A 12,613-nucleotide genomic window follows, 5' to 3' on the forward strand; every position below is an offset into this window, starting at 1 on the left:
TCACTGTCCCCCCTCCAGCCGTGCCATAGTGCTGTGCTTGAGCAATTGTGAAACACAGGCTGCAATATCCTTTTAGATGCAGGTCATCTGAACAACACCAACTGATACATAAATAAAACATCACAATCACAATTCAATCCAGTTCTCAAACATTTGCTTCTCCTGTGACTTAGTGACATCTGTCAGTACTACCTTCATGAAGGGTCTTTCTGCTATAATTTATTCTCACATTAACAATTAGAGTCTGTTTAATATTATTTATTTCATTTTTAGATGTTCCATTTTGGATTAATTTTCTTTCTTGCTTCATCTGAATGTCACCATCTTGTTCTAATGCTGATTAGAAAGAGGTAACATTTTTACTCGATATTCTAATATGTGAACAGTGACTGAATTTCTCGTTTGCAACCAATATGGTAAATCATTACAGCCTCTCATAAACAAATTAAATATTGAATTGCATTCAGTATCAAGTAATTTTTTTAAGAACAAAATTTTTGCCTTTCATTAATAAGTTTACTTAAAAAGCACCATAAATGTTTCTATACACAAATGTATGAGAACTTTTATTGCAATCCTGTTCAAATACAACAAGAGTTCAAGAGGAGCGAGAATTTAATGCTGTGTTCTGCTATGTTTACCAAAATTGTCAAATTTTAAGTATAGCAATAGAGGGTAGTGGTGGTTAGTTTATAGTGTCTCGTGTATCCCTTGCACTAGCGCCACACGAGTCAAATGTCACTTGATTGTTTAAGCACCATTGATACCATATGGAATGTTTCAGCATAGTGGGAAATCTCAAGCATGTTCGAGTGCAAATATAATTTGTCTGACCCACCCTTCCATATCTTCCAAAATAAATCTGCATGTGATCTCAATAGTCAGACTTCTTCTGTATATGTACAACGACACTTACATCAATCTACTAACGTAAAAGCATTGACTACAGTTGCAATAATTTAATCTGTTAATATAAGACAACCCTATTTTTCTGAATGATTATTTAACCATAAATTAATTATAATCAAATAAATACAGCAGTATCATCCATTCTGTCCATATAGCATTTCCCTTTCTTTCATTTTCTTCTGTATTTGTTTTGGTTTTAATAACATTTCATTCTTTTCATATCTCATGATTACCTAGCATTTCCAAACAGGAACATCTTTCATTTTTCTTAGAAATCTCAGGTTTCCTGTCTGGATATTGTTCATGCCCTCTGTAATGTGAACTGCATCCCTATCTTGTAAGTTATAACCTGTACTTCTATTATTTTATGTATTTTTTCTGGTATCTTTCTTTATATTGTATAAATTTCCAACAATACACATTGTATTGTTAGGCTAAATACTTTTCAAGCTTTATGTGTAATGGTTAACATGACTACATTTACTCTCACATACCACAACATTTCTGAGCCCTCTTTTGAAAATCCATTGTGTGTCAAAATTATAAATCTTAGTTTTGTTACAGTATTTTTCACATCGGAGACACAGAAAGAGAGAACTGTTAACATTGGGAGAGATGATATCATTATGTCATGAAAAGTAAACTAAAATGAAGAGTCAAATGCAACATGAAATGTATTCACAGTTGCAAATGTGAACAACCAACATATTTACAATGGAATGACGACAACAAAAATTTGTGCCGGGCTGGGACTCAAACCCGGAATGCCTTGCTTTGGACGAGTGGTGGCCTTAACCGCTTTGCTATCTATGCACAACCCATGGCCAGACCCAAACTTCCATATGTCATGGTTTCTGCATCCTGTATGTCCAAAGGAACAACAATGCATCATTCTTCTTAACGACACAGGCACTGCAATATGGTTTTACAAATCACACTGTAATTTGAAAATGGATAACAAAACAGATTTGAAGAAAAAGCAAAGGATATGTAAAAAAGTTACTTTATTTTCTCCATCGCTCGAACTTCTGACACATTGTTTAAAAAGTATGTTAATGCTTAGGGATTATTTCATTCAGCAAAGTATGCAGAATGCTGAATCTTGAAAATATGATTCTTCAGATGCATGGAACTCTTCACATGAACTCTCAACGGATTTTGGAACTGGGCAAAGCAGTGAAGTTACTCACAATGAACAAGCAACAATTTGCCACTTGCGAAATACATGATGATACAGTATTCACTGCAACGCTTCAAACACATGTTGCCAGGAACCCCTGTTATTCTGTAACAGAAATTCAAGATACTATTTGTTTTTTAAACAAACACATAAAAAAGCACAAAAATTAGTAATCCTGGTGCATGAGATGTATGACACAAGTATCCTTAATATATGTTTAGTTGTGTATTTTCTCTACAGGGCCTGTCCAAGGTTGATTTCGCTAATTTAAGCACTAACAGTTGTTATGTACTTTGACATCTGGACAGTTATCATAACAAGATGATACACATTAGTCACGACATTAAAACTAATCAAGATGACTTTTATTACTAACACATAATATGATTTATTTGCAACTCCAAAAAGCACTCATAGCAATACCCTGACTTCGACATGACATAAAAATGATTACTTTCTAGATGTCTTAAATTTATTTAACAATGTCGATTGAGATTGTAAAAGAGCTGCATGTATAGAGCAAATGAACTTCTTCATCTGCTAATTTCAAACCATACATATTGCAAATTTCTAGGACCTATCCTGATTGTGTGTATCACAGTATTCTTCTAGATAAATTGGCGTTTTATGGGGTTGATGGTACAGCCAACCAATGGATAATGCCATATCCAACCAAAAGAATACAGAAGGTTGTACTTAGTAATTGAACCAAGGTAGTCCTGGAACATAATTATGACTGAGGAAATATCACTTATAGGGTTCCTCAATCTTAGTCCAATATTGTTCCTCATGTATGTAAACAATCTCCCATCTAATATGAGGGTCATCCACAAAGTAAGTTCCGTTTCTATTTATATCTGCGGCAGCGTTACAATTGCAGTTCCGAGCATGCACAGCAGTTACTCTGACTCAAGGAGAAGACACATACGCCATTTTCAGATCGCTGCTGCCAACATGTGCTTTTTAGTGCTTCTTTATAATGTCATCCGTAATTTAAAATGCCACTGCATGTGAAATCAGATCTCTGATTCATTTTCTAAATGCAAAGAAAGTCAAACCAAAAGAAATTCATCGGCAAATCTGCGACATTTATGGACAAAATGCCATGAGTGATTCAATGGTTAGAAGATGGGTCAGATTGTTCAATGAAGGACGTGGTTAAGTGCACAATGAACAACGAAGTGGACAACCATCTGTGGTTACTTGATGAACAGGTTCACACAATTGAAGAAAGGATTAAGTACAACAGTAAGATTACACTTAGTGCCCTTACTATGGAAGTTCCTCTCACAATCACTAATTCATGAAACTGTTACTGAAAAACTGAAAATTCAAAAAAATTTGCTCACATTGGGTACACAAAATTCTTACTGAACAACACAAAAGATGATGGATGGGCAGTGCACTTCAGTTTTTGACACGCTACAATGAAGAAAGTGATGGCTTTCGTTCTCGGATAGTCATAGGGGATGAAACTTGGGTATTGTACGACACCCCTGAAACAAAACGGCACTTAATGGAAAGGAGGCACACTACATTCCCAATGAGGGTTAAGGCTAAGCAAATCTTGACACCTGGGAAAGTCATGTGCACTTTTTTTCAGGACAGAAAAGGCATTTTGCTGACTGATTTCTTACCACGAGGCCAAACAATCAATTCACATGGTTACTGCGAGACCATTAAGAAATTGCGCCCCGCAATACAGAACAAGCGCCAAGGATTACTGTCAAAAGATGATGTTTTTTTCCATGATAATGCCCGAACTCACACGGCAAATGTGACCAAACAACTCTTACGGGAATTTCACTGGAATGCATCTGATCATCCTCCGTACAGCCCAGAACTCGCTCCTAGCAACTTTCAACTCTTTTTACACCTAAAATCTGTCCTTGGTGCTCAACACTTCAACAATGACAACGAGATGAAAGAACATGTTACCACATGGTTGAATACACAGGCTGCAACCTTCTATGAAGAAGGCATACAAAAACTTGTGCCACACTATGACAAGTGCCTAAAAAAATTTGGAAGTTATGTACAAAAGTAGTTTAACAGTTGTAGATTTATGTACAATTAATAGTTTTACTGTATCTGTACATGTTTGTTTTATTCAAACAAACGGAACTTACTCTGTGGACATACCTCGTATACAACAAGCAGAATTACTTCTTTTTACAGAAGAAACTAGTATTGTAATCAGTCCTTACATACATACAGAAACAGAAGAAATGGTAATTAATAATCTGGAAAGTATCATTGACATGTTTTCAACAAACGATCTCACCTTCAATTTTAAAAAGACACAACATACTCCGTTCTGCACATCTAAGAGTGATATACACACATCAAAAAAGTTTTCCATTAACCCGGTTCGCAGAACTCCTGAAGACATACGCTGACTGTTCTGAGATGTCACTAAACCCACCCAAAGATGTAAACAACCATGCATGAGCAGCTCCTATTAGACGGAAGGGGTCCGACACCCAATCAGTTTCAATCATTCCACCAGGAAGGAGGTACACGGCTCGTGTCATCTGTAGTTCAACCATGCGTCTCGGAGTGAACCAAAGTGATGTTGTTCGGACATGGAGAAGATTCCGAGAGACTGGAACTGTCAGTGACATGCTTCGCTACCTACGGATTACGGCTCAGAGGAAACCTGACAGCAATGCTACCATGTTGAATAATGCTTTTCGTGTAGCCACATGATGCTGTGTTACAACTCAAACTGTGTGCAAATAGGCTGCATGATGCGCAACTTCACTCCCAACGTCCATGGTGAGGTCCATTTGTGCAACGATGACACAATGCAGCGCAGTACAGATGGGCCTAATAACATGCTGAATGGACTGCTCAGGATTGGCATCATGTTCTCTTCACCAATGAGTTTTGCTTATGCCTTCTACCAGACAGTCATTGGAGATGTGTTTGGAGGCAACCCGGTCAGGCTGAACACCTTAGACACACTGTCCAGTGAGTGCAGCAAGATGGAGGTTCCCTGCTGTTTTCGGGTGGCATTATGTGGGGCCGATGTACGTCACTGGTGGTCATGGAAGGCTCCGTAATGGCTGTACGATACGTGAATGCCATCCTCCGACCAATAGCGCAACCGTATTAGCAGCATATTAGTGGGGCATTCGTCTTCTTGGAAGACAATTCACACTCCCACCATGCACATCTTGTGAATGAATTCCTTCAGGATAACGACATCGCTCAACAAGAGTGACCAGCATGTTCTTCAGACATGAACCCTATCGAACATGCCTGGGACAGACTGAAAAGGGCTGTTTATGGATGATGTGATCCACCAGCCTCTCTGAGGGGTTATGCCAAATCACTGTCGAGGAGTGGGGACCAGCAGTGCCTTGATGAACTTGTGGATAGCATGCCACGACGAATACAGACATGCATCAATGCAAGAGGACATGCTATTAGGTATTAGAGGTACCGGTGTGTACAGCAGTTTGGACCAACACCTCTGAAGGTCTTGCTGTATGTTGGTACAACATGCAATATGTGGTTTTCGTGAGCAATAAAAAGGGCAGAAATGATGTTTATGTTGATCTCTATTCCAATTTTCTGTATGGGTTCCGGAACTCTCGGAACTGAGGTGATGCAAAACTTTTTTTCATGTGTGTATGAATGGTAAGTGTACCGTTTCTCAGTTAGTTTTTGATTACTTTAGTCAGAATATTTTTCATGATTTTATATTGTTTCTACACAGTAGGAAATGGATAGGGACTGAGCTTGTTGCTTGCAGGCACAATGTGAGTTGGCTGGTGTCTGGAAATAGCTGGAAGGCATGTTGGCCGTGGTAGATATGCTTGAGACTGCACCTAAAGCTGCCTATTGCTGAGCCGCGACACCTCTGATGCCACTGGAAATCTTGTTGCCTCTGTGTCTTTCATCATGCAACAACAGCCTGTTTTGTCCTCATTCGAGGAGGAGGGGCAGATAACTGTGTGTTCACATATCTATGGGTAAAATGTGATTGATGGAATTGGTCCCACAGCTACCCTCTTACATCTTATCAACAAATATGTGACACTCTCCTGTGCCGATGCCACATGTGAGCTAGTATGAGATGCCTTGTCCAATGGACTAGGGAGCAATTTTCTTTCCAAGCCCAGACAAGCAAAGAGGGTAGATATGTTGGTCACTGGAAGCTGCTGCAGTGTTAAGTGTGTAACTGAGTTCTTCAGGGAAACAGTGAGCAGATCAGAAAAGGCCAGTGTGAACTTGGTACGCTTAAACACAAGTCTCGCTTGAGACATGGAGGAGGCCCTGCTGGCAGCTAACGAACACAAAGGGTGCAACTGATTGCAGACAGTAGCTAATGTTGGCACAGATGACTCTTTACTGTTTAGTTTAGACAGCCAGCTGAATTGGTGAAGATAGCTAACTTGGTTGCAGGGATGAAGCATTCTCACTATTTGCAGCAACACACCTAGAATTTATTGCAGTTGTTTGGTTGTAGAAGTGTGCAAGGTTTAAAGTAGAGGTACAGATGCTTCTAAATCTATCTCAGATTTGAATTATCTACATCACAGGAGAAAGAATGCCCACATTACACTTGGAGGTGATCCTTCATCGTTTCAGATCAGAAGGAGAAATTATTAATGTGGTATTAGTAAACAGCAGGACTGTCCATATTGCGGCTTCATTTATCAAATGTAATAATGCCCACACAGTATTAGAAACAAAAAAGTTGGTTGACTTGTGAAGTTAACAGAAGAGAAATCTTAAATTCAGATAGTAATGTATATCACAAGGATAGGCTAGACACAAATATTTAGAAAATATTTATTGCTGAAAAAAAACTCAATGATGTCTAGTGAAATTATTACAAAATCTGAATGTGAAATGATTGGAGTGAAGGTAAGCATCAAAAGTGAGCCAAACATGGAAATCGCTGCTTTTATAGAGCACCTGTTTGATCAGCAATAATGGCAGAACTCCCCAAAGTAAACTTGCATTATAGCATCAATAAATAAAGGTCTGCAACACATTTTAAGAAAGGTAGGGAATTATTATTGCTTAGAAAGGGTGACAGGAAAGGAATTGTAGAGTATCTGAGTAGTAACCATCAAGTATTCAGCTCTGAGAGCATAGATGTGGAGCACAAATGGATAAAACTCAAAAACATTGTACAATATGCCTTAAACAAGTATGTGTGGAGTAGTGTTGTGGGGGATGAGAAAGATGTGCTGCAGTTCAATAGGCATATTGAAAGGTGCTACAAAAGCAAACAGGGTTTTGGCATAGATGCAGACAAAATCATGGCCTAATTTAAAAACACGTTGAACAAAGAAAAACTGAGCATAAGGAGAACACTGTGGGAAGTATCCACTGAATTCGAAAGTAAATTTTGCCTACCAATCTGACTGTAAGTACCAAAAAGTTTTGCAATGTTCAGTCAGTAAGCGAATTAAATCATCTACGTAATTGCACCAGTGATCATACTGTCCTGACATGCAAGATAACATGATGAGGCCCAAAATATTTCATTCACTTCGCTGAAATTGTTTCATTACAGAAAAGTGCAATAGGATTCCTCCTTTCAATCATAGCACAAACACCAAAATGACAGATATTACAACAAGAGATAACAGAATAGAAAATCAACTTAATTTATTTAACAGTGGAAAGGTATCTGGAACAGAAGAGTTAGCTGAGAGATTCTACAGAGTTTATGTGAAAACTTATTCCCCTTCTAGGAACAGTTTATCATAGGTCACAGGAGTAACAAAGAGCTCCATGAAAACAGAAAAGATATGCAAGTCATTCCAGGTTTTTAAAACAGCCATCAAACAGATGCATGTATTTAGTAGGCCTATCTCATTGGCATCAATCTGTTGTAGAATTATGGAATATGTATGCCTGTATAAAATGTTTTTGGAGAATGAAAATCTCCTCTGCATAAATAAACATGGAATTTTCAAAAAGAGATTTTGCAAAACGCAGACTTCTCAGTTCCCCCACAAGGTTTAGAGCACCATAAACAATGCATTCCAGGTTGATGTTCAGCTCCTTGATTCTCAGAAGGCATTCAGTACAATTTTACACTTGAGACATGAAGTAAACGAAATTTGAGCTTGCTGAATGCCAGACGTGATTTCTAATTGTATTTTGTACCGTGCACACAGAACATGAGAAGCTGTTACACTAGACAAAACTGACAGATGGAAGAGTGATTTCATGATTTGTTACTTTTTATCTTTCACGCAAACAATCTAGTATACAGGGTGTTACAAAAAGGTATGGCCAAACTTTCAGGAAACATGCCTCACACACAAATAAAGAAAAGATGTTATGTGGACATGTGTCCGGAAGCACTTAATTTCCATGTTACAGCTCATTTTAGTTTCGTCAGTATGTACTGTACTTCCTCGATTCACCGCCAGTTGGCCCAATTGAAGGAAGGTAATGTTGACTTCGGTGCTTGTGTTGACATGCAACTCATTGCTCTACAGTACTAGCATCAAGCACATCAGTACGTAGCATCAACAGGTTAGTGTTCATCACAAATGTGGTTTTGCAGTCAGTGCAATGTTTACAAATGCAGAGTTGGCAGATGCCCATTTGATGTATGGATTAGCACAGGGCAATAGCCGTGGCGCCATACATTTGTATCGAGACAGATTTCCAGAACGAAGGTGTCACGACGGGAAGACGTTCGAAGCAATTGATCGGCGTCTTATGGAGCACGGAACATTCCAGCCTATGACTCACGACTGGGGAAGACCTAGAATGACAAGGACACCTGCAATGGACGAGGCAATTCTTTCGTGCAGTTGACGATAACCCTAATGTCACCGTCAGAAAAGTTGCTGCTGTACAAGGTAATGTTCACCACGTCACTGTATGGTGAGTGCTACGGGAGAACCAGTTGTTTCCGTACCATGTACAGCATGTGTAGGCACTATCAGCAGCTGATTGGCCTCCACGTGTACACTTCTGCGAATGGTTCATCCAACAATGTGTCAATCCTCATTTCAGTGCAAATGTTCTCTTTACAGGTGAGGCTTCATTCCAACGTGATCAAATTGTAAATTTTCACAATCAACATATGTGAGCTAATGAGAATCCGCACGCAATTGTACAATCACATCATCAACACAGATTTTCTGTGAATGCTTGGGCAGGCATTGTTGGTAATGTCTTGATTGGGACCCATGTTCTTCCACCTACGCTCAATGGAGCACGTTATCATGATTTCATATGGGATACTCTACCTGTACTGCTAGAACATGTGCCTTTACAAGTACGACACAACATGTGGTTCATGCACGATGGAGCTCCTGCACATTTCAGTCGGAGTGTTCGTACGCTTCTCATCAACAGTTTCGGTGACCGATGGATTGGTAGAGGTGGACCAATTCCATGGCCTCCACGCTCTCCTGACCTCAACCCTCTTGACTTTCATCTATGGGAGCATTTGAAAGCTCTTGTCTACGCGACCTCGGTACCAAATGTAGAGACTCTTCGTGCTCGTATTGTGGACAGCTGTGATACAATACAATACATCATTCTCCAGGGCTGCATCAGCGCATCAGGGATTCCATGCGACAAGAGGGTGGATGCATGTATCCTCGCTAACGGAGGACATTTTGAACATTTCCTGTAATAAAGTATTTGAAGTCACGCTGGTACGTTCTGTTGCTGTGTGTTTCCATTCCATGATTAATGTGATTTGAAGAGAAGTAATAAAATGAGCTCTAACATGGAAAGTAAGCATTTCTGGACGCATGTCCACATAACATATTTTCTTTTTTGTGTGAGATGAATGTTTCCTGAAAGTTTGGCCATACCTTTTTGTAACACCGTGTATAACACTGCAAGCTCCATGATACTTTTTGCTGGCAATGCAGTTGTGTTGCTACACTAGAAGACTGCAGGTCCTGCAGAGGATCGCTGATTGATGCAGGCACTTGAAAATGATGCTCAACAAAAATTAGTGTATTGTACTCTGTATAAAGAGGCAAAAAGATTCATTACTGTTTGATTAGAATAGAGGTGATAAAATCACTGAAAGCAGTTAAAACGACAAAGCACCTATAAGAAATAGTTCAGAGCAACTTAAAGTGGAATGGTAACAAAAACCAATTGTAGGAAAAAGCAGCTCAACAAACTCCAGTGGCAGTGCTACAAGAGAGGTACTGTGCATCACTGGTAGGTTTAGTACTAAAACTCAAGAGTGTAAATTGCAAGACGGTATGTGAAGAATATTACTTCCACTCACTTATATCTTGTGAAATCAGCACAATGAGCAAATCAGAGAAATTGGAATTCATTCAGAAGTTTTTTGAAACATTTTTTTCCATGCACCATTTGCAAATGGAACAGAGAAGAGGGGAAAATGATAGCGCTCTGGCAGTACCCCATGCCACACACTAAAGTGGTGTGCAATGGAAAAATGCTTATAATTATTACAATGTGAGAATTCAAAGTTTAAGCCAGACACAGAATTTGAATCTGGATCTATTGCTTTCTCTCTGTGTTCTATCTTTACCTAATACGAACACTTCCTGGATCAAATTAAATTCTAACCATCACATTTTTTCCCTCCAATTTCTTCAGTTGAATACTCAGAAGTTTTCCAGTAAGTTAGAAATAGCATACCAGGGGGAATAACAGTTGGTGGGGGCACTGGGCTTAACACTGCCATGACAAACTGTAGCAATCAAAGAAAACACTTCTTTAACACTGAAAACACATTCAGAGAATATTCAGGGTAAACACACATGACACTGTTAATTTGAGTCATCTGATAATCAGGTAGCTTAAGTGATGATATCAATAAGTCATGAAAAGCAGGCGATGCCTAGCCTGATTACCTTTGTTTCTGTGGAAATATCTTCAAAACAGTGAAAAAGCCTGTAATACATTATCACCAAAGTGCACAACACAAAATGCAGAGTAACACAACAACTCTCAGATGATACAAAAGTACTGTGATGTAGGTACTGTCACTGCAGGAAAGGCATAGCATTCTTGTGCCACAGTTCCATTGCATTCAGTGATCTCATACATGCCAATGTGGTTAACTTTTTGAATCGCAGAAGTAAGTTTTAATGTTTACAGTCCTTAAATGTAACTATAAATACTTCTTTCTGAGGCAATGGAAAGAACCTCCAAAAAAGATTGTAACATAACATGTATGGAACTTCATCAAATAATAAGAAGATAAAAGTGCAGCATTTCAGTGTCCCGCCACCAGAAGAAGAGGCCCCACAAAAGTTTGCCCTCTTGTACCAAATGCAAGCAAACACTTAACTCAACATTTTTATTTGTCTTGATCGTATAGATTTTTAAATATAGAATTACTGGTTTCAGCTTCGCAATGGCGATCTTCAGACTCTGTCATTCTGCTGCACTGCACCAATCACAACAAGTAGAAATAACATTTCTCTTATTTTTACATGTTATGACTTGCTGCAGGGCAGCAGAATGAGAGTGTCTGAAGATGGCTATTGGACAGCCTAAACCAATAATTCTATTCAAAAATCTGTGCAGCCAAGACAATTAAATAAAAATTATGTACATCATGACTGCTCTCCAGATTGTCATTTTATGCCAAATTCTGTTCACTATACTAAAGAAAGCTTTGTATTTTTATCGACTGACATATTCAGTGTTCAAGAAAGACAATGTTGCACAAAGAAATGTATCTGCGTTTGCCGCAGCACAGGTATGTGTTATACTATGTTTAACATCGTCAGCAGACTGGCCATTTTGTGTTTCCCAGGTGACCAATCTCTTAATGTTTTGTTGATAAATTCTGTAATTATCTGTGCAGAATGGGCTGGACATCTGCCATATTGGTAGCACATGGATTGTCTTATGTTAAATGCAATGTTTTCTAATAACTGTAGCAGCTTATCAAACAATGGAAACTTCAGTTGGAATATCAACAATATTAGGAAAAGGTTACATTGCTGCTCACCTTGAAGATGCCCCTCCAGTTGCAGATTGATGCAACAAAAAGGCTGATACACATTATAGCTTTCAGCCATTGCCTTCATCAGCAAAGAAAACACACGGACGTTCACACCGCACACACACGTCATTGATACCTCTGGCAGCTCTGACCAGATTCTGATTGGAGTTGCCAGTGGCAGCAGTCATGTGCATGAGGTGTGCTTGCTTGTGTGAATATGTGTGTGTGCTTTTTCCTTCTCTGAAGAAGACTTTGGCTGAAAGCTGTAATGTGTATCAGCCTTTTCATTGTGTCTGTCTGCAACTCAATAGGTCATTTTTATACTGAGTAACAATCTATCCTTTTCCTAATATTGTTGCAGCAGCATGTCAGTTACAAACTATAGATAGTTGTGGCTATTTGGAGTCACACCAATAAAACAGGGACAAATGATGTGACCCTTGAATGCTAATCACCACAAACTGACAGACCAATGTCACTGGTTTTTTTTCCCATTACTCTCAGAAAGTGCAGTTATTCAACTGCCCAACATTGCATATTGCAAAAGCAGATTTGCCATGGTTTGTAAATGATGGTTATTTGTA

At 38.9% G+C, this 12,613-nt stretch overlaps 1 protein-coding gene across 8 annotated transcripts in view; it reads right to left on the bottom strand.

The window, feature by feature from the left end:
- Nucleotides 1-1,896: 1,896 nt before the first annotated feature.
- Nucleotides 1,897-12,613, bottom strand: part of LOC126281595 (mediator of RNA polymerase II transcription subunit 25) — a 175,332-nt gene continuing 164,615 nt past the window's right edge. For all 8 annotated transcript variants that reach the window (XM_049980681.1, XM_049980688.1, XM_049980685.1 and 5 more), the window contains one exon: nucleotides 1,897-2,194. The gene's annotated coding sequence lies outside the window, so the exon portion shown is untranslated. The remainder of the gene's footprint in view (nucleotides 2,195-12,613) is intronic.

This window comes from Schistocerca gregaria, chromosome 7, assembly GCF_023897955.1.
Source record: "Schistocerca gregaria isolate iqSchGreg1 chromosome 7, iqSchGreg1.2, whole genome shotgun sequence".
Lineage (NCBI taxonomy): Eukaryota > Metazoa > Arthropoda > Insecta > Orthoptera > Acrididae > Schistocerca > Schistocerca gregaria.